This window comes from Pinus tabuliformis, chromosome 4_2 (genome assembly GCF_031772625.1).
Source record: "Pinus tabuliformis cultivar Carrire ecotype Pingquan chromosome 4_2, CPIR1, whole genome shotgun sequence".
NCBI lineage: Eukaryota > Viridiplantae > Streptophyta > Pinopsida > Pinales > Pinaceae > Pinus > Pinus tabuliformis.
The window spans coordinates 961147868-961169182 of record NC_142304.1 but is presented as its reverse complement, the minus strand read 5'-3'; positions in this window follow the sequence as shown (position 1 = coordinate 961169182).

Below are 21315 nucleotides of genomic sequence, written 5' to 3'. Positions count from 1 at the left end.
GTGATGAATTTTGGGTCTCCTCTTGAAGTACCTTCTCTTATTAAAACGTTTTTGTCTTCCAAGAACTATGCAACATGATACATTTTCATAAACTAGAAAAGCATGAATCAATTGCATATATTATGCATGAAGAAAGTTACTGAAGGGAATGCAAACATGACTGAGATCTTATTGCAAAAATGGATATGGAAAAAGATGAAAATGAAATCTACCTTGCAACATGAACCAAATACTGAATCAAGGACAAAAACTCCAAAGCTAATACAAGAACTAGAAATATGTGTTTTTGGGGCTGCTGAAGGGTCCCTTCCTCAAGTCATGGTCCCAGAGGGAGGAAGTGAGGCCGAGACACCTAGTGAAAACCTTATGGTGACCCTTTTTCTCCTTGCTAACCTGCTACTTGAAAGAAGGCACAAATGGTAGAAAACTATCGCACAACCAATCTAATATATATTGATGTAATGGAAATGCATCTACTAAGCAAATGAACAATTAAGCTATGATTCTATACTAGCATACATGTACATTAAACAAGAGCCTTGGCTACTAGGGTTTCTCCCTAACCCAAAAGCTTCAGCCCTCTGAGTTAAATCAGTGTGGTTCAAACAAAAACTCATTCTTATTACCAAAAAAATGGATTACATCAAAAACATCCACAAGTCTTGTAGCTTGAAAATAGAGTAGAGTTTTACAATAAAAAAAACCCTCGAATCCTACTGAGGTCCTAGACCTCTCTACTTATACATATGAAGTCTCCAACAACTTCCTTAAAATTAGGGAGGCTCGGCTCCCAAACTCAAAATAAACTGGTGCTTTGTCTTTCACTTGCTTGGCTGCCTTCTAGTCCTCATGATTTGGCTATTTGCACTCCGAGGTGATGGAGGAATGTTCAAATGGAGGAGTAGTAAATGAGGAGGATTTACCACCTATAATCCCTCTCCCTTTTCCCATTCAAGTTTTGACCTTGGTCTTTGCCAAAATTCCTTGATTTTATCCTTTAATCTTGCATTAAATGCACATTAGACCACAAAGCAAAATATTCAACTCTAACTCATCTCATAAACAAAATATAATCAAAAGTATGCAATAAGTTATGAGAATAGTTGGTTTGACTAAGCTAGGAGGTGAATTAAGGCCCATATAATTACCCAATGATGAGGCTCATTAATGGCTCGATGCCATGGTGGAAGAATGTGAATAAATCATGAAGAACATTGTATGGGAAGTGGTGCCGAGACCGAAAGGGAAATTAGTGGTTGGTTCCAAATGGATTTGCAAAGTGAAGCATGTAGCTAATGGGAGCATCAAGAAGTAGAAGGGAAGAATTGTGGCCAAAGGATTTTCGTAGGTAGAGGGAGTTGACTATGAGGAAACATTTTCCCCTTTGGCAATGTATTCCTCCATCAAATCGATTCTTACATTAGTTATGAAGATGGGATGGAAGATCCACTAGATGGATGTGAAGAACACATTTCTCAATGGTGTTGTTGAGGAGGAAATTTACATAGATTATCCAAAAGGATTTGAGACATATCATTGGGAGTCTCATGTGCGTAGACTTGGGAGAGCATTTTATGGTCTCAAAGAGGTGCCATGAGCATGGTACACTCAGATTGACAGTTATCTCAGTGGATTGGACTTCACCAAAAGTGAATAATATGCGAATCTATATCACATTGTGGTACATGGTAAGTTGATTATTATTTTTTTGTATGTTAATGATTTAATATTCACAGGTGATGAGAGGTTGATCTCCTCTTGCAAAGAGGACATTTGAGATGAAATACATGGGCTTAATATACTACTTCCTCGAGCTGTAAGTATGGCAAGGTGATGGTGAATTATTTTTGTCTCAAGGGAAGTATGCCTATGAGATTCCTTAGATATTTCACATGGAGAATTGCAAGCCTATGGACACACCTCTACCTACAAATTGGAGGAAGGAGAATGTCACTTCATATGAAGAGGTTGATGTTACGATTTATGGGCAACTTATGTGGTCTTTGATGCATATTGTTAACACAAGACCCAAGATGTGCTATGAAGTAAACCAACTTAGTCATGCTATGTTGAGGCCTACCAATTTTTATTAGAAGAAAACAAAGCATGTGTTATGGTACCTCGAAGGCACTACTGAGTATGGATTATAGTACAGGAGGATAGAGGGAGTGAAGCTCCAAGGCTTCACCAATGTGGAATGGGTAGGGAGTCTGTTAGATAGGAAAATTACTTCAAGTGCTATCTTCAGCGTTGGGTCTACAATTATTTCCTACCATATCATGAAACAGACGTATGTGGGTCTCAACTCAGTAGAGGCTGAATACATGGTTGTAATTCAAGAAACATGTGAGGCCATATGGATGAGGAAAATACTTGTGGGAATTTTCACTGAGGAGATGGATCAGACAATGATATATTGTGATAATCAGAGTTGTATTAAGATCTCTAAGAATCTAGTATTTCATGATAGGTATAAGAATATTGATATCTAGTATCATCATTTGCGAGATTGTGTGTAGAGGAGAATTATGTTGCTAGAGTACATTTCAACTAAGGACCAAGATGGTGACATCTTAACAAAGGCATTGTGAAGAGGTAAATTAAACTTGCATAAGTGCGGGATACAAGTGGTGAAAAACCATTTCTTGCTAAGAGGGAGTGTTAGAAAATGTAGCAAGAAAGGCTCAATTTAACTTTAGCCTTAGCCAATTTGAGTAAATCAAATTTCCACATAAATAGGGCATCTTAGATGTGGTTAAATAGTATGACATGGCCCTTTTCACTCAATTAGATCATCAAATTTCAGTTAGTGGGCTTGGAGTTTAGTCATGTGATGAGCACAAGTATTTTAGGAAGAATGCTGCAACTCCTTGAGCTACCAACTTTACTTTATCAACCCAGGGTTCGTACAAACTTGGAGGTGACAGTGCTATATACGCAAGTAAAAGTGATTGTTCTACCTTTTGTCATTGTTCAGTTGGCAAGAGACCAATAGTGCTTTTCAAACCAGACTTCTATGGATTCAAAAGAAGCTTGGTTCCTTGATGAAAGAAATAGAAATCTAACTTAAGAAAGAGTTGATCTACTACAATAATGAAAAAGAATGAAATTCAATGCTAAGGCACACCATTTCCTAATTAACTGCTAAAAGTTATGCTTTGCACTGATGCTAAACCAACATGAAAAAAATGCTACTATCCTAAGCATGGAAGTTAAAAACATCAAACACAATTGTTATGCATGTAAAGGACTGTAATAGATCTGTTTTGTCTTTTTATGCTTTTCATGAAAAATCAAGTGTGCAAACTAATCTCTTTTGGTGATGTGGTAGGTGGTTTAGGGGTGTTGATGGACGGCTAGAAGGTTCAAGAGATGGTTGGAAGGTTTGGGGGACCCTTCAGTGACCTTGGGAGGCTTCTTAGAGGTTTTCCCTCAATTCAGCCTCAAAACATTCCACTACAGGAAAACCTACAGGATGTAGTAGAAACCTACATGATTCCTTGTATTTGTACAGGATGCAGCTGTGAACGAAAATATGGGTGTTGGAGGTGATAGAAAGCTTCGGGAAGGTGGTTTATGGGTGGAATGGAGTGAGAAGAGGCCTAGGATCACTCAGAACCCAAAACCAAGTTTAGGATATGGTTGGATTCGCTCAAAATGCTTGAGGAAATTTCCTTCTAAAATGATGAAATTGGTGAAGATTTTGATGAAAACGAGGAATGCATATGGGTGAATGTAGTTTGAAGGTGGTTGCTTGCTATGAGATCTTTGCCTACTTCTGAAGTGCCTTATCTACATCAAACATGTGTAATTTCCAAAAAGTCATGTAAACAAGAAGAATTCTCATGAACTAGAAAAGCAGAATGTAATGAACTAACTATCTACCTTATGCATGAAGAAATTACTGAATAACATGGAATTATAGATGAGATCTACTATAAGGATGAAGATAGAAGAGATGGAAACGAAATCCTACTTTGCAAAATTAATCAAATGCTAGTTTAAGTACAACAAATTCTAAATATCATTAAAGAAATGGAAATCTGCCTTTTTGGGCTACATAAGGGTCTTTTCCTCAAATCATGATCCCGGGAGGAAGAAGTGAGGCGAAGAAACCTATGACAACTTTGTGGAGCCTCTTTTATCCCTTCTAACCTAGTACTGAGGTAAGGCACAAATGGAAGTAAACTAATGAATAATTAATCAAATCTACAGTACTTGTAATGAAATACTTCTAACAATAGTTTAACCATGAACCTATGAAACTAAGCTAAGCATAAGGATACAAGAAGAGGAGCCTTTGTTGCTAGGGTTGGGCCCTAACCCAAGGGCTTCAGCCATATGAGTTAACTCAGTATTGAATTGAGGACAAACTCATTCTTATTACCAAAACAGAGAATTACATCAAAAAGTATTCCACAAGTCTGGAGGTCGGAAATAGCAAGAGTTTACAACAAAAATTTGAATCCTAATGAGGCTCTAGGCCTCTCTACTTATATAACTGAAGTCTCCAATGAATTCCTTAAATTTAGGGAGGCTCGGCTCCCAAACTCAAGATGAACTACTCTTTTTCTATCACTTGCTCGACTGCCTTCTAATCTTCATGGCTTGGCTGCTTGCCTCCGAGCTAGTAGGATTAATGAAGTAATATTCAAATGGGGAAGGAGTAAATGAGGAGCATTTACCTCCTACAATCTCTTTCCCTTGTCCCTTTCGAGTTTCAAAACTTAATCTTTGCCAAAATTCCTTGATTTTCTCTTCCAAACCTGTATTCAATGCATATTAGCCACTAGGAATAATATCTCACTTTAACTCATCTCATTAAACAAAATATAATCAAAACATGTAATAAGTTGTGAGAACAGTTGTTTTGACTAAGCTAGGAGGTGAATTAAGGCCCATATAATTACCCAATGATGAGGCTCATCATCACCCCCCTACTGAAAGTGTTGCTCATCCTCTGATAAACTCAATCAATATCCATGTCCTTCATAGCTCTAGTGGCCTCCCTGACATCCCACGCCTCTATTGTGGTTTCCTCTTTTTGTTCATAGAAACCTTCTTTCTTTTCTACCTCCTCCCACTCCCTCTTTTCTTCTTCTTCCTTCCTTCCTTCTATTATTCTTAAGAGAAGTGGTGGACTTAGTTTCAAGCCAATCCAATTGACTTTGAGCCTTTGCATGGATTGCTTGTACATGGGTGTCATGTTCAGTGCTTCTCTCATTCTTTAAGGAGTGTGGTACTCTCTTATGTTTAAACTGTATGGCAATTTGTTCCATCTCCTAAGGAAATCATGTTTGATGTCATCCCCTAAAAACCTAAACATGTCCTCAAAATGTGAAATTACTTGCTCTTTGGAAGCAAGATACTTGGGTGCAAGTTGAGGATCATTTTCAATTAAATTATGCGTGATGTTGAGGGCCATTGGATTGGGCTGCTCAGCTCTGATCATAAGGGTCTCTGTTTTTTCTTTTACCAATATCTTCTTAATTTTTGCAGTCCTTTCTTCCTCATGGTTCATCCATGATGCCAAAGTCATCAACTATAAATTTCCTAGCTTGGCATTAGGGTTCCATACATTCATGTTCGTTAAGGCCATGTTATGCAAATAAAATTCAGACATCCTGGCCCTGTCTTCCAATGTACTTTGATTAGAAAGATAAATGAACTTTCTATAATCCTAAAATGGCATAGTGCCTCTCTGTGCTAGGGTCTTGATCTAGAACTACAACCATTGTTCCTTGAGGTATAGGGCATAGGATTTAGCTGGCATCCTACACTGAATTTCTTCCAAAGAGAGACTGGCCATACATGCCAATTGGTTCTCTCTTTCTTGTGGTCATCCTTTCAACCATGCATTTTCTATCTCTAACTGATTTCTCAGTATAGCCTCTCTATCTCTCAAGCTACTTAATTCTCTACCCATCTCCTTGAACTTCTCCTCCATGTGACCAATGGCTTCCACTCAGATTTATAAATCTACATCCATTGATGAGTTCTATCTCTTTCCTTCTCAAGCTCAAAGAATATTGGAATAGAAAAATTTTGTGGAATGACCCTGCCCCCTTCAATAAATCTATAGTAAGAGTCAAGGTTAGGTTGGGGGCTAGGTTCCTTTAACACTGGGTCCTCTTCTTTAGTTTCTTGCTGTAGGCCTCCCTCCTTATCCACTTTTTGAGTCTCCTGTAGGTTTAACATAGTATCTTGTAGGACTGCTTCAGCTTCCTGTAGGTCCTATAGTGTATCCTATAAGATTGCTTTTCCTTTGGATGAGGTGGATCTAGTTATAGGCCTTCTCACATAGGTGATAGGAGACTTAGGGGGAGGCATTTTCTCCAGCTATTTAGGTGAGTGCTCAATCACAATGGGAATTTTGGTTGTTGTTTGGGGTTTACCCGACCTTATCCTTGTGATTTTCCTTGTCATGAAATATAATGGGGTCTGCATCCTGTTGAGCCGTGCAATAGGTATGTATTTACTCTTGATTACACTATCTTTTCCTCTCTTCTTATACATTTTGTTCCATTATATAATAACATATTGGTATGATTTTGATAAGGGATGAATGAAACTGCTCTTGATACAATTTGACTGTCCAAACTAACTCTCATTGCTTTTTATGCGAAAAAACAGTAGATGGAACAGCTGATGTTCCAAAGTCGGAACAACAAAATCTAATCAAGGGAAATGGGGTGTGTCATGTACAGTCGAACCAAGGAACGAATCAAGAGGATCAGCGCAAGATGAAAGAATTGTCTGAAGATAGAATTTAGTTGTGAATCCCTCAAGATCTCCTCATCCTGAGGAATCACATTTGTCTTTTTCCTTTTGACTATAAAGGGGAAAATTGAAGGAAGAAAGGGATCTCTCGCCTTCTACTTCAATTGTAATTTTAATTTACAGAAGCATGCTTTTGAAGAACAAGATCGTATTGTAATGGCAAGTGAATTTGATGATTAATATATAACTTGAGTCACTGTTCATTCAGATATTCTGAAGTAGCTAAGCAGTATTCGCTGGTGGCTAGGGCCCGATCTCGGTTGGATCTTACTATTGTTCCTTGTTTTATACTTTTCCATTTCCTGCAAGTTTATTCTTCGTTATAGCTTTGCAGTTGATTTACTTTCGTTAATTTAGATTTCAAGCATTCATTTCATTAATGCGCAATTATAATTATTTTTATTTATTCATGTCGTGGATTGAATTAGTCATCAGTTAAAGAATCATTTCTGGTTAATTAAAGGATAGAGTGTTATTGATTAGATCAAATGCTTTCCTTCTATCCAATAGTTTAAGTCCAGCTGAAAGAGCTCAGTTAATGCTATGGTGCTCTTGGTTGATTATCATTCGAATTGGTTAATTAAGATTGAATTATGGTTTTGTTTGAGATTGAGTCATGATGCTTAGATGAATTACTTCCCTTAAGGTTACAAGCTTGATATTTATGATTGCATCCATTTACTCTTATATTGAATTTAATAAATTATTTTAAAACCATTACTCTTTCTATTTATAGGTTGCACATATTGTGTACACTCTTGGAACAAAAGGACTTACCTAGGTTGATAATTAATGTGAGGTATTGAGGAGTTTTAAAAGACACCTTTTAGCACCCAACATTTTGGCACCGTTGTTGGGGAGAGTGTTGCCATTTTACAAAGAGTGATGTATGTTTGATGTTTGTCTGCTGAGAGAGAATTGGGTATTAAAAACGGGAGGTAAGAACCTGCGTAATGAGAGAGTAAAATGCTCGTTCCTCCACCCTCTTTCCAGCAGAATTGCATAGGAATTTAAGATAGAAATGAACTTTTGTATTTTTATATGAGTGACTAAGAAGAAAATACCAGAAAAATATATAATTCCTCCTCCCAAACCTAAAAAATCTAAGGGACCGGTGACCCTTGGACGATCAACCTTTATTGGTGAAATCATAAGAAAAGCTGAGTCTCAATCATCAGTAAGACCTTGAACTATTTCGACCAGAGATCCTACTGTCTCCCTTCAGGCCACATGATCACCATATGTAGATAACACTGAGATTCACAGTAAGACTAAAGGGTCTGAACAGAGTTTTCAAGATATTGAAAATTCAAAACCATGCCCTTCAAAATAAGGGAATTCTTGCAACCTCCATGAAGGAGAAGGAGAAATAGGTAATCCTAAAATTAAATCATCAGAACCTAGATCTCCTGAAGTAGTGATTGAACAGAGGACACCCAGTGTTTCGGATCAAGGTAGCATTGTTAGAATCATTCTAGCCTCTTTTGGACATTCTAGGAACAACCCTCCAGATCCAGAGATCCCTGAAGGATACTGGCATATTTTTTACCAAATGGCAAATAATCAACGACAACCACAAACCTCTACATTACAATAACCTATTGTTGACACAGCTGTCAATGCCCCCATGAGAGCTATCCCATTACTTAATATTCCTACCTTTCATGGGCTAACTTCAGAAGATCTGATGAACTCATTTTTGAATTCGATGTCCTATGTAGGGGTTATGATTATACTATCGACCCCCAAAATGTTGAAACTGTTCCCCTCTACTCTGAGGGGAGTAGCTCTGCGTTGGTTTATGGGACTTGGTGGAGGTACCATCAATGATTGGGACCAAATGAAAACATCCTTAAAAAAATACCAATATTATTGCCGAACTAGAGAACTAAAAGATGAAATCTTTCAAGTGGTAGCTTAGCCTAATGAGACTCTGGAAGAATACGTGGAGCGTTTCCAATATAATATGCAAAGATCTCCTTATGCAAATCTACCTAATAATGTTCTAAAAACCACGATGACTAAAGGCATGAAAGACCAATGGGTAGAAACACTGAATGTAATGGGTAAGGGCGGCATTTATCAAGAAAATTATGACAATATTATAGACTTGTGCATCAGGTGCTCCTGGGGTAGTACAAGGCTAAAACCAGCTAGACGCGATACAATCACTAGAGATAGCAAAGCCTTAGGAGGAAGCATTACACGAGTCAAAATTGGCAATCTATTGGAATATTTCAAAACTGATATCCTAGGGAACCTAACGACATAATTGGATATGATGCAAGCTAAACAAAAGCAGGATGAAGTAGAACAGAATGTGTCTATTTTCTGTCCCCGTTGCAAAAAGAAACACAGTCATAAAGAACGCCCACTAGATATGATACAAACATGTGCCATATGCACTAAGGAGCATGCCACAGAAAGTTGCCCATCTCTCTCGAGATTAAAATTAGTCTTCAAGGAAGTGGAAGAAGAAGTGGAACCAGTATATATACTGAACCAGCATCATCAATGGCAAGCACGTTAGACAGGTATGCCTACTGACCCATCTTCATTCTTTCCTCCCTTGCAATATAATTCTCAGCAATATTCAAGGGCAACATGGCAGAACCAACCACCCTTTTCTACTTGGCCACCTCAAGCATTTTTAATGCCACCATGGCCCAACCAGTCAAATCCAAACAATAATTGGCTAAATCCCTCTTACCCTCCACCCTTCTAGCAAAACAACCCTTATTCATCTCAATGGTCTCCTTCCACCTCACAAAATCAGAACTAGCAATCAACTTGGCAAAGATCCACGAACCAGCCTATGGGGACAGTTCCTCTTCCTCAACCAACTTTGCTAGCACCTTACACATTGCAGCAGAATCCTCAATCTAATATACAAACACAACTCCTAGCTCAACCCAACCCAAATCCTAACAACCGACCAATCCAGTCAGTACAAATCATTGAGGGTATGGACCCTGAAGCTTAGTTGAGAGAGTGTAACAAACTCAAGTTAATATCTGGCTGTGTAATCGCTCCAGAAAAGGATAAAAATTTGCAACCTGAAGAACCGCACCCATATAAGCCTTTGACTGTAGATGATCAACAGCCAAAACAAGGGGAAGATACAGTTAGGCATAAAAATCCCGAAGATATCATAACTACTTCCCCCCCATTCCCAGAAAGATTGATGATACCACGCCCAATTGAATATCCCGACTTTGATCTTCTCGGTGAACTCAAAAATATTTGCATAAAAATACCCCTCCTCCAGGCTATTCAAGACATTCCAATATATGCAAAAACCATTAAGAAATTCTGTGCAAAAAAGTCTACGAGGAAAACAAAAATAACACCAACCGTCCATGTCGTCGGAACTTTGTCTGATTTATTATTACGCAAAGAGAAACCTATAAAATATGAAGATTCAGGAAACCCCATTGTCATAGTCCAAATAAATGGCTGCTCTTTTCGCAATTCTTTAGTCGACTTAGGGGAAACCATTAAAATTCTCACAACAACAACCTGCAAAATGCTTGGCATCACAACCTTAGAACCAGCTAATACCTTGCTGAAACTTGCCGACCGTTTAGTCATTAAGCCAAAAGGAACATTACAAGATGTGGTGGTTTCTGTAGACTCTTGAGAATATCCAGCAGATTTTTTTATTATTAATCCCAGAAACCGGATAGATGGACATCCCTTAATATTAGGAAGAGCTTGGCTAGCAACAGCAGATGCTTATATAAGCTACCGAATAGGCAGTATGACCATAACCAGAGGGAATGATGTGAAGAATCTAGCTTTATACCCTCCTGCTCAGCCAAGACTAACCATTGTAAAAACTAGGAAGCAACTTGTAACATATTTAACAGAAAGTATTCGGTCACCATTGACTGTGGCAGATGCCCTTGAATTTAAAAAACAAATAGAAGATGATATTATTAACACTTGTATCAATCACCCTGCTGCAGTATCTAATCTAAGATGTCATATGATTGAAGCAGTCCTTGATAATGAGATTGAAGAATATTCCTTGAGAGATATTAGTGACCAACCAATACAAATTACCACTATCTATAATAGCAAACCTATCGAAATTGAGCCAGGGAAAATCCTGAACATTAACAGTAGTCTGAGTGATGACTAGCAACAGAAACTTATTCAAGTCCTTAGGAATTATAAAGGGGCTTTCGCTTGGGATTACCCAGACATGAAAGGGATTGACCCTCAGCTATGCATGCACCACATCTAAACTGAAAAAGATGCAAGACCTATTCGACAACCTTGGCGTTGATTAAATCCTCACCTAAAGGATATTGTTAAAGAAGAACTTCAAAAACTGTTACATGTGAATCTTATCTATCATATATCTGACAGTAAATGGGTTTCTCCATTAGTTTTGGTCCCCAAAAAGAATTGGAAATGGTGGATATTCATTGACTATAGAGAACTCAACAAGCCAACATAAAAAGACAATTTTCCCCTTCCATTTATCGATCAGGTTCTAGATACATTGGCAGGAAAGAAATTCTTCTCTTTCCTGGATGGTTTTAGTGGCTACAACCAAATCCAGATTGCCCATGAAGACCAAGATAAGACTAATTTTATGTGCCCCTGGGGAATGTTTTCTTACAGGGTATTGCCTTTTCGATTGTGCAACACACCTGCTACATTCCAAAGAGCCATACTTAGTTTTTTTGCAGACTTGATAAATGAAGGATTGGAAGTGTACATGAATGATTTCACACCCTATGGAGATGACTTCGAGCAGGCATTACAAACATTGGAGAAAGTCCTAGAGCAGTGTATTGCTACTAGGCTATGCTTAAGCCACGAGAAGTGCTATATGATAATGACATAGGGCTTGATCCTGGGTCATTACATTTCATTAGTTGGAATTTAGGTAGATCCAGCCAAAATATAGGTAATCCTCTTATTAGCTACTCCTTGCACTCAAACAGAGGTATGTAGTTTTCCAGGATTTGTTGGATATTATCGTAGATTTATAAAGAACTTTTCACAGATTTCTACACCATTATATGCCTTGACAAGAAATATTGATTTTATATGGACTCACAAATGTGACGTTTCCTTTAAAGATTTGAAATGGTTAGTATCAACAAGACCAGTATTACGAGGACCAAATTGGGATATACCATTCCAGATTTCATCAGACACATCAGATATAGCCATTGGAGAAATTCTTGGCCAAGAAGAAGACAAGAAACCCTACACTATATATTACATTAGCAAAAACTTAACTACTGCTGAGTTGAATTACATAGTAACAGAGAAGGAGTTTCTAGTTGTTATTTATGCTATTAACAAATTTAGACACTATATAACTAGATACCCTATAGTTCTGTATATTGATCGCTCTCCTATCAAATACTTAGCTAATAAACCCATTACGAATGGAAGAGTGACAAGTTGGTTACTACTTTTGTAGGAATTTGACATAACTATAAGAGATCAACCAGGGAGGGAAAACCTTGTGGCAGATTTCTTCTACCGAGTGCTAAGAATAGATGATGCAGTGGCGGTAGAAGACCAGTTCCTAGATGAAAACCTATTTGCTATGGTCATAAAAACACCATGGTATGCAGATGTGTCGAATTACTTAACAGTGGGAAAACTTCCAATACAACTGACACCTAGAGAAAGGAAATTGATAGTTCAACGCAACACTCGGTTCTCCTAGATAGGAGGATACCTTTTTCACACAGGGGCCGATATGCACATCCGCAGGTGTATCAGGGAAGATGAAATTTATGATATCTTAAAAGCCTGCGACGATGGAACTTGCAGTGGGCATTTTGTAGACCGCAGAACTGGACATAAAATTTTACAAATGGGCTACTACTGGCCCACAATTTTTAAGGATGCTAAGAAATTTGTCCAGGCATGCGGTAGTTGCCAAAGGATGGGCCGCCCTAGCCAATCTGATGAGATTCCCCTGCATCCATAGCTGGTGATAGAACCCTTTGAGCGTTGGGCGTTAGATTTTGTTGTGCTAATCAACCCAACATCCAATCATAAATCATATATATTGGTTGCAATAGAATACATGAATAAATGGGTGGAGGCAGTAGCGTTACCAAGAGCAACAAAGGAAAGAGTGATTAATTTTCTTTTCAAAAATTTTGTGCAGTATTGCCTACCTAGAGAAGTAAGTACTGATGGGGGCCAAAATTTATAGGCCACAAGATCGTTGCTACACTAAAGAATCATCACATTATGCACAAAATTACCTCTCTGTATCACTCGTAGGCAAACGGGCAGGTGGAGAGTACCAACAAAGTAATTGAAGCTATTCTAACAAAGACAATCTCATTGCACAGACGAGACTGGCTACTCGACTGCCAGAGGCCTTGTGGGAATATCACACAACTTGGAGGAACACTATTGGACAATATCCATATCAGCTATTATTTGGTAAGGAACCCATTTTCCCCATAGAATTTGAGATACAAACACTAAGGATAGCCCAGGGGGTGGGACTGGATTTAACTGAAGCCCAGATTAACAGACTACAACAAATAAATGAATTAGTTGAAATTCAGCTATTGGCTCTACAACATATGGCACTGATTCAAAAACAAAGAGCCAAATGGCATGATTCTCTGATTAAGAAAAATACATTTCATGAGGGTGACTCGGTACTTCTTTACGATTCTAGGTTTCAAGACTTCTATGGCAAACTGCATACTAGGTGGTTAGGCCCCTATGAAATAAAGGAAGTGCATGGCAATGGCACTCTTACATTGGCCACCATTGATGGGTCTGGTTTTTCCTTTAAAGCAAATGGGCATCAAGTTTGCCTCTACCAAAAACCACTTACAAGAGAATCTTTTTACCAACAGATACAAAAGGACTCCACCATGCAAGTTCTAGCTACAAAAGGAAATCCTTCGACAGCTTCATTTTTGTAAAAAGTTATTTATTTTTGTAAAAAAAATGTAAATATGATTGTTGATTTGATTTTCTGTGTTTTTTCTCTGTTTGTTTGCTGTTCCAACTTTGGAACAACACTTTTTTGCGTTTTTTCTATTCCAACTTTGGAACAACACTTTTCTGCATTTTTGTTGTTCCAACTTTGGAATAGCACTTTTCTCTGTTTCCCTGTTGTTCCAACTTTGGAACAACACTTTTTTGCGTTTTTGTTGTTCCAACTTTGGAAAAACACTTTTTTGCGTTTTTGCTGTTCCAACTTTGGAACAACACTTTTCTGCGTTTTTGCTATTCCGACTTTCGAATAGAAATTTTCGGCATTTTTGCTATTTCAACTTTGGAACAACATTTTTTGCATGTTTGTTGTTCCAACTTTGGAACAACACTTTTTGCATGTTTTCTATTCCGAATTTGGAACAACACTTTTTGCGAGTTGTTGTTCAAACTTTTGAATAGCTGTTGTTCCAACTTTGGAAGAACACTTTTTGTTGTTTGCTGTTCTAACTTTTGAACAACACCTTTTTCTCTTAGCCTGTTTTGTTGTTCTCACTTTTGAACAGTTTATGTTCCATCTTTGCAACAAAATTTTTGCTTCTTGTGAAGTTTTGTGTTTTCTAAACAACACCCTTTTCCTTGCATTATTTTGCTATTGAACAACACCTCCTTCCTCTTGCGGGATTATTCCTAGCTCATCTCAGTCCCATTTTTCTGATTCCCTTTCATGGCATGAATTACAATAATTTTATGAGGACAAGAATTATGGATTCTATTGAAGCAAGTGAATACCCTTAACTTTATGATCGTTAACAAGACAACTTCTTGATGATATATTAAAAAAAAAAACGAAAGGGACACAATTATTTATATATTACTTTACTGTATTGATTTTGGCTATACATGATACTGATTGATCATCTTTACCATGTTGGTTTCATTACTCCTGGTTATAATCCTCTCTGTCTATTATAAATGAGATTACGGGTACATTTTTTTTTTCTATTGACATGTTTAACCTCTTCCACCATCCCTGCTCTTAAGGAGTACTGAGCCTCCCTCTATTTATCATAAAATTGTGTAATAACATCAAAAATTTGCCTACATATAGAGGATAGGGGGTCTCATTAAGAGCCAACCTACCATGTTCATAAGGATGTAGCAGCGTGACAGTCTCGCTATGGCCACCACACCAGGGTTATGATCCACTGGATGGCTAAAATATCCTTGGCACAGGAGGTCTCATCATGAGCTGGCTTGATCACTTTTTCTACTTCCCAGTGAATGGTAGTGTGGTCATCTGGTTACCATGCCAGCACACTGATCTCTTGTGTAGAAATAGTAATGGAATTCCCCAACTATCAATTAAGGATTCTGGCTGATATGTGTTAAAAAGCAACTCTATCAAGGCTATGGATGCTTGCTGGCAGCAGAAGCTCTGCTTATGGTATTGAAGTTCTATTTTCAACATCAATAATTATTATAATACCCTCTTCTTACTTTTCCTTCTATTAGAGAGATTATTTCCCTAATTTCTCCCTACTTTGAACCTTTAAGCATGAGTTAGTGTTTTTAATCAATCATATCATTTTCAGCCGGAATATCATCAGCAAAGCATGTTTTTCTTGCATATTGCTTTCCTTTTTCCTTACCACATAACCTATCATCAACCAAAGCATATTATCTCTTATCAATAACCATCACTAAACACCTTTCTTTCATTATACCCATACCTTTTACAGTCCTTTCAATAATATATGTACTTTGTCTCATTTACTGTCGTATCTTTCACCCTTGTACTTTGCCGTTAGAACAACATTTCCCCGTCCATTCGGTCGTAGGTGACCTCTCATTTTGAATGAGGGAGGGGACCTCCATTACACTCATCCATGTGTTGTAGTTGTTTTATTGAACTTCATAGGTTGATATGATATCCCATGATCATGCGACATGTGGCAAAAAAATAATCCTCGAATTAATAATATTAATTATCATGGAAATATCACTTAACATTGTAAAACTTAGTTGTTACAACTACTTGTTGTTCTATCTCTTTGTTGTTGTTTGTTGTTGTGTTTTCTCCACTGCACTAATCCTTTGCAATAGTAGGAAGAACTCAAGCATTATGGGTGGAAAGATAGTGCGTCGAGAACCTTTAGTGTTGAAAGTCTCTGACAGAGCCAGGGGAAATTCTAGTCCACGCAGAGTGGATATCATATTTCACAAGATTTCAGCCCCCTAGAGAGGAAATCGCTATTGAGTTTCTACAGCATCTATAGAATGGGCAATCCCTAGTGAGAGGTAGAAGAATCACAGTATCAGACACTGTGATAGCCGAAGTTTCTGGTTGTCGGCGGAAGGAGCAGTATGGTCTAAAAAGCAGATAATGTTGCATGACGCAGTGGAGATTTTTAGAGACGCAAGACTAGAATTAGCCAAGAAAGGCAAGGGAATTCAACCATCCTCTCTGGGAGAACCATGGGGCGAATTGGCAAGGGTTGTCCAGAGGTACATTACTTGTGATGGTCAACAAGATGTGGTAAGGCCATGCCAACTCAAACTCTTAGCTGTTCTAAAGCAAAAACTCATTGTTAATTTTCCATCACTTTTGAATTCATTATTGCATGACACTACCGATAGGATAAGACAGGCTCAACATCTCGACACTGTAGTTAGTCACCATTGTTTGATCAGAATAATAGTTAGTCATAATCTTGCTCAACAAAACTTAACATGGAATGATCTCATAGCAGCCCTTGAGAGTGGTCAAGGCCTTTTAGCCTAAAGCTATGCAACCTTGGAACTTAGCCAGCAAAACCCTGTTCCAAAGAGAAAGAGGATTGCTCCTTCAAAAAGTAGACCTTACAAGCTCAGACGGTTTGCAAGGTTGAACCCAGTCCAAAGGACGCCTGAGGGTCCTCAAGATAGCACTAAACGACCGGTGGAATCATCTAGCCTAGTTGATATACAGGACTCTGAAGCAGAATCAGAGGAACCAGGCAATTCTAAGCTAGAGCTAGAGGAAGAACTTGAACAAGGGGAAGAACATCATTTTCAATCAAAACTCGTGAAAGAGGCCAATTCAAAACAAGAACCCAAGGAAGAGGATAGACCGGACTCAGAGCAAGAATGAGAACATCATTTTGATGATGAACTGGAAAATGAAGTAGGGCCTCCTCAAACACCAACCATGAGTCCCCAAAATGATCTTTTGCAAGATTTTGAGACAAGGATGGCCCAGGTCCTGGAAAATCTGAATTCATACATGAATCCTGGAGGATCACTTGATCCTAACCTAATGGAAGCCCAATCCCCAGGGGATTCTGGTCATACAAAAATTCTACCTTCTCCAGAGGCTACAGACCAGGAAGAGGAAGCAGACCCAAAATTTATTCATGAATCTGACAACTAATCTGGTGACATGGTTCTATTGGAGCACAACCATGATAAACAACAGGAATCTTTAGATACAGAAGCTATTGACAAGCTCGTTAGTGTAAAAAATTCTCCTTGGAAAAGGCGAGTAGCCGGATCAAAGTTAAAGAAGCTGAGAAAAAAGTACCAAGAGCTTTAAAAGATAGTTAAAAGGCTACGTCAGAAGTTAAAAGAAATTGCAAACAGAAAAGTCCAGAGCACTACTCCTGAGGTAGTCACTATGGCTACGTAAATGAAAATATGTAAGGGTAGGGAAATAGAAACCCAAACCGAGCTCATTCCTACTCAAACAATAGCCACCTAGGAAAATTTTCATGCAGACTTAGTGGATGCAGCCGTTCAGACGAAGGGTTGGTCCTCCCACAATAAGAAAATGTAGATTGAGGATATATCCTCTCGTAGCACAGGCACTCAGATAGAAGAGCAAGCCAAGGATATCCTATCAACCAATGACCCTATTCTTCTAAAGCTACAGGAGGAGCTAACACAAGCCTGACTTGCTTAAGAACGATGTGAACAGGAGACAGTTCCCCTGCAAAAATATCATGATTTGCAGAAGCAATTTAGGGAATTAACCATAACTGAGAATGGGACTTTTGATAGATTTAGATAGGAGGAAGTAAAGCTGAAGAAGGTGAAGACCAAGCTGGACAGAGTCATGAGTCAGATAGAAACCATTTTATTGATATATTTGGATGTCTTAACATGTAGGTCCCCTGCCACAAATTATGCCCTATTCTTATTAGAATGATACTTATTGTTAAATATTAAAGCCGTAAGAGCTGTTAAGCTGATCGAATTAAAGATAACTGAAGAATTTATAAGTTGTTGTAAGGAACATGGGGCAAGAGTCCAACAGCTTCTTTGTGAATTTTATCTAAATAATTTTGTATTAGAAGAAGAAGTGGATAAGAATCCTAGCCCTTTTGTTGGGGACATTCAATTCCAAGCTTTTATCTCTTTTGTAGTTAATCAACTTAAGTGGTTTAAGGCTTATAATTTGTTCCAAAGACAAGAACATGGGTTGGATCTTTGGGTAAGGAGTGAGCCTACTCACCTTTTGCAACTTTTTGCTAAACATAAAAGGCTGATGGCACAAGAGAGCGTGATTAAAATTTTAGGGCCCATACATAAGGAAATTGTGCAGAAAGGAACAACATATTTCCTCTCCATTCAGGAAAGATCCCTGATTGCATCCAAAACGAGATTGACGATCTCAACTAACAGTGTTAAGGAAAGAGAGCCATTTAATTATGGGAATTTCAAAGCTTCTGCAAGCCAATTGATCACATACAGCAATCTTATCTTGAGGGAAGGACCTTATTGGTTGGGATGTCGATTTAGGAGTCCCATTATTTGGTATCCTCCTGAAGGGTATCCTTCTGACTATGAGTTTCCTGAAGGACATGAAAAGGAAGCCTTTGCAATTTTGGCACAACATCAATGTTTTAGGCCTCATAAAGAAACATTCTTTCAAGCTTACTCCTTAACTACATTACATAGGAACTATTCATTTTTCATGAGGACATGAAACAAGGTAAGCAAGGAAGTATGTTGAGCTGTGCAATAGGTATGCATTTATTCTTGATTACAATGTCTTTTTCCACTCTTTTTATCCATTTTGTGCCATGATATAATAACATAATGATAGGATTTTGATAAGGGATGAATGAAAATGCTCTTGATATGATTTGACCATCCAAACTAACTCTCATTGCTTTGGATGTAGAAAAATAGCAAATGGAACAGTTGTTGTTCCAATGTCGGAAAAGAAAAAGCTAATCAAGGGAAATGAGGTGCGTTGTGTGCAGTCGAACCAAGGAATGAATCAAGAGGATCAACGCAAGATGAAAGAAATATCTGAAGATAGCATTTAGTTGTGAATCCCTCAGGATCTCTTGATCCTGAGGGATCACACTTATCTTTTTCCTTTTGACTATAAAGGGGAAAATTGAAGGAAGAAAGGGATCTGTCGCCTTTTACTTCAATTGTAATTTTAATTTACAGAAGTGTGATTTTGAAGAAAGAGATTGTATTTTAATGACAAGTGAATTTGATGGTTAATATATAACTTGCGTTGCTATTCATTTGGATATTCTGAAGTAGCTAAGCAGTATTTGCTGGTGGCTAAGGCTTGGTCTCTGGTGGATCTTACTATTGTTCCTTGTTTTATACTTTTCCGTTTCCTGCAAGTTTATTCTGCTTTACAACTTTGCAGTTGATTTACCTTCGTTAATTCGGATTTCAGGTATTCATTTCATTAATGCACAATTCTAATTGGTTTTATTTATTCATGTCTTGGATTGGATTAGTCATCAGTTAAAGAGTCATTTCTGGTTAATCAAAGGATAGAGTGTTACTGATTAGATCAAATGCTTTCCTTCTATCCAATAGTTTAAGTCCAGCTAAAAGATCTTAGTTAATGCTACGGTGCTCTCGGTTGATTATCATTCAAATTGGTTAATTAAGATTGAATCATGGTTTTGTTTGAGATTGAGTCGTGATGCTTAGATGAATTACTTCCATTAAAGTTACAAGCTTGAGATTTATGATTGCATCCATTTACTCTTCTATTGAATTTAATAACTTATTTTAAAAGCATTACTCTCTGGATTTGTAGCTGTTTCAGGAAAAACTAGTGTCGATTCGAACTGCTAGTCCCACTAAGATGGGTAGCTATCTTAGAAACAAACAATGAAAACTTTTCAAGAGTTCCTTTAAGTGTGATAGATGGAAGCGAAGAAAAGAGGACCAACCTGGATCTTCCACTTTGATCTAGCTTGATTTCTCCATTCCTTGATAGAATTTTCCACTCCTCTCCTACTTGTCCCACTCCAAAGAGTACCTATAGAGTCAAGGTAATAGCAAACTATCAAAGCATCTGTATCTAAAACATCATAAACAATGTGGAATCAAAAACACATTGATCATACAATTGCATTTATAAACAATAAGATTCACAAATACGAGATCATATGGAGGAAAACTCAAAGAACTTTATTAATAGTAATGTAAGAGAGGATTAAAACCCAGCTGTCTGATCCAGCGTCATCCTCCCAGTTGTAGAAGCCCTCTTCACCTCATGAACAAGAAAATCACCCGACAATGCAATGTCTCTTCTCACCAACAAACCAACAGCACTTCCTTACAAAATAAAAAATTTCAGCCTTTAGATCTCTAAGATGAGGGATCCATTTATAGATGTCTTGCAAGGGTGTGAGTCAGCTCTGGGCTTTTGATTAGTGTCATCCCACTGATAGTTCTTGTTTCCACTTGGAGATTTCATTGATCTCTTACTCATCCTTGGGCGAATTCAGAGAGGCAAGTGTCAAATGAGAAGTTTCTGGAAGATTCCATGATCATCCACTTAGCAAACTGTCTCTACCATTTATCTATTCTCACTCATTACACCCTAAAAAAGGCCTTTTTAGTATGCATTGCACCCCCCGTGTATACAATGTGAGATGCATCGCACCCTGACCATGAAGTATTTGCCAGTTCTGAGTAGTTTTTCAAGAGGAACTTCTGGGAGATGATGTAATCCGTTGACCATGATCCTTTAGGGTATGAAACAACAATTTTAGGGACTAAAGAGCCCTTGGTTTATGGACATATGATTTTGGGGTTGCAGTGCCCAAATATGTCTATAACAGCTGCTCCCTAAAGCATGAGATCGTAAATCTTCTGATGTCGGGTGAAATGATTTATGATGAGGATCCGAGGTATTCGAACTGGAAGGTGACCTATATAAGATACAATACAATACATCATCATCATATTATTTTCATGATCTAGCTGAGGCGGGCATTCCCATGCTCAGTTTCATAAATTCATTTTCATGTACATAGGACAGGCAATCGTCTGTTGTTGCAGACTGGTGATTCTTCACATGAAGAGTCATATTCTTTTGCTTAGATGACTATCTATGTACATTTGATGTCTTTATGTTCCTGAATATATTGCAGTCTAAATGGATGAAACTAGATCCACGGTCTTCAAAACTCATTCAATCTTCACCCGATGTACAAGTCGATCCATCTGAAAAGATGTTTTGAAGTCGAACATGGAAAGACATCGCCCGATTACTAGCCAATAATGTAAGTTGTTAATAGACGCAAGAGGAGTCACCGATAATGATGATGACCCTCAAGGTACTAC